The sequence below is a fragment of the Neovison vison genome, chromosome 5 (genome assembly GCF_020171115.1).
Source record: "Neovison vison isolate M4711 chromosome 5, ASM_NN_V1, whole genome shotgun sequence".
NCBI classification, from domain to species: Eukaryota; Metazoa; Chordata; class Mammalia; order Carnivora; family Mustelidae; genus Neogale; species Neogale vison.
The window spans coordinates 44,644,922-44,647,457 of record NC_058095.1 but is presented as its reverse complement, the minus strand read 5'-3'; the positions used below and the strand labels follow the sequence as shown (position 1 = coordinate 44,647,457).

At 47.8% G+C, this 2,536-nt stretch overlaps 1 pseudogene; it reads left to right on the top strand.

The window, feature by feature from the left end:
• Nucleotides 1-1,655: 1,655 nt before the first annotated feature.
• Nucleotides 1,656-1,786, top strand: LOC122907938 (annotated as a pseudogene).
• Nucleotides 1,787-2,536: the final 750 nt, after the last annotated feature.

Below are 2,536 nucleotides of genomic sequence, written 5' to 3'. Positions count from 1 at the left end.
GTGAGAAGCTGAGGGAAGCAGCTTCGGCTGGAGCTCAGCTTTTTGGCCAGTCCCCAGGGAGGAAGACTGCCAGGTACCGGCCTGGATCTTAGGCTATGCAGTGAAATAGGGGAAAGGCACGTGTGACCAGGGGATGGAAGCCTGGAGTGCAGGGGATAGTGGAGGGGGACACTGCATGTCTAGCACCTGAGATGCTCAGGAAGGGCTAGATTCAGGGTGGGCGGTGGAGATGGGATTCCCGTATCAGTCCACACTAGCTGCTCTAACAGATGTAGCTTCCAATCTCAGTGGCTCACAGCAAGTCAAGTTCGTGTCCTCTATGTGTGATGTTCAAAATGGGTGATTCTGACCAGCGAGGAGTTAGCTCTTCTCTAAGTGGTGATGCAGGGACCAAGCCTCCTTCTAACTTGTGGCCCTGCTGTTTTCAACATGTGGCTTCCGAGGACTCTTAGAAGAAGGGGAAGGAGGGGCACCTGGGGGGCGCTGTCCGACTGATGGTTGTGGCTCAGGTCGTGACCTCAGGATTGTGGGATCAAGCCCTGTATTGGGCTCCATGCTTAGCCTGGAGTCTGCTTGAGATTCTCTCTCTCTCCCTCTCCTTCTGCTCCCCACCCCTCCTCATGTTCTCTCTCTCTCTCTCAAATAAAGAAAATAGATCTTTACGTTTAAAAAAAAAAAAAGAGAGCGAGAGAAAGGGAAAGAACATAGGAGAACATGCACAGGAAGTTTCCTGGGCCAGGACCAGCCTGAGACATTATTAAGAGAGCCAGGAATGAGACTCAGGCCCACGCCTCGCTACAGAGGGCCTGGGAAACGTAGCTTAGTGTGTGGCCAGGACGATGACGTCGGTTTTGTGTATAACTAGCCAGTCCCTGCCAAGATTCATTATTGAAATGATCAGACTATGGAGTGATGGTCAGGTTTGCACACAGATGCTCATGCACGAAGATGTTCATCACTCTGTTTTTATAAAAGTGAACTTTTGGAATAGGCTTCAGGATTTAGCAATAATGGATAATAGACCTTACGGTCTGTTCACACAAAGGAATTCTATGCTGTCCCTAGGGATGCGTCCATGGTCCTCAAGTGCTTTATTAAGTAGTAATTCCAGGAAGCCAGGACTCCTGTGAATCAAGGAGAAAGTGCAATCAGGCATTATTATTACCATTGAAATGTTCTACCACTTAGAGTCAAATACAAAATATTTACTTTTAATGTAACTCTTTAAGATATTCTCTCTGCATTTTTTTTCTCTCTGCATTTTTAAGAACAGATTTCCTCAAAAGCAAAATGTATAATTGAATTAAATGGCAGATGGGTCAGAGGTTATTTCTCTTTGATCGCCCTGGTTCCATGTCTGAGCACCCCCCGAACAGGCAGCCCCCCAGGGCAGAGACCACATCAGGCTTGTTCGCCGCCCCACACAGCGCAGAACTGCTCATAGGCATGTGGCAAATATTTATTGACTAACTTTGAATTGAATGTGATGTTGTCAAATTAAAAAAAAAACTTCGTGTGGGAAAATAACAAGAGAAGAACCCCCTAGACATTCAGCCTGAGGCTAGTTAAGGAAGAAGAAGTTCACAGATGTGTCTGAAAAGATGGCAAGAGACCATGTCAGCCTCCTTGCATTGTATCATGTTCTCTTATTTAGAATTTTCTCTCGGCCTTTTGGCTAAGATCAAGTGTAGAATTTTCTCTATTTTCTAACTTTTTTTTTACAGTGAATTATTTGCATAATCATTCATGTCTATCATTTGCATAGTCAAAATGAACAGAAGCCGCTGTTCTTAGAAAAGAACTGTAGGGGGGCGCCTGGGTGGCTCAGTGGGTTAAAGCCTCTGCCTTCGGCTCAGGTCATGATCCCGGGGTCCTGGGATTGAGCCCCGCATCGGGCTGTCCGCTCCGCGGAGAGCCTGCTTCCTCCTCTCTGCCTCTCTGCCTACTTGTGATCTGTCTGTCAAATAAATAAATAAAATCTTTAAAAAAAAAAAAAAAAGAAAAGAACTGTAGGGACCAGAAACGCTGCTCCGAGGCTGTGCCTTGGAGAAGATGTCACAGGCTGAGCGGCACAGGACCTTCTGGTGATGGTGGCTGAGGTGTGGGAGGTTAGGGAAGTCATTTATGCTTAGCTCCTTGGTCTGGGTGCTGGAGAACCCAGCCTGGCTGTGAGGAGGTAGGGAACACAGAGGCGGGGGATACGGTGGGGAGCCCACCCTTCTCTCGGATATTCACCCCGAGACCTTGAAATTCCCTCTGAAGTGTGAGTATATCCCTCATCTGCTCTGAGGCTTTTGTGGGTTGAGTCTCTGGTGACAGGTGTGGGGTAGAGGGGCTGTCAGCGGGGCATTATGTATCCCTTCTGGGAGCTTCCCTGCCCTCTAAGGGTTGCTAGATGAAATGCAGGATGCGGTTAAGCTTCAATTTCAGATACACAATGGACCATATTTTTGAATAAATATGGCCCAAAGATTGCACCCTTCACGTAACCCGTTGCACAAGCCATTCCCGCGGTGTGCCAGGCACTGGAAGGGGC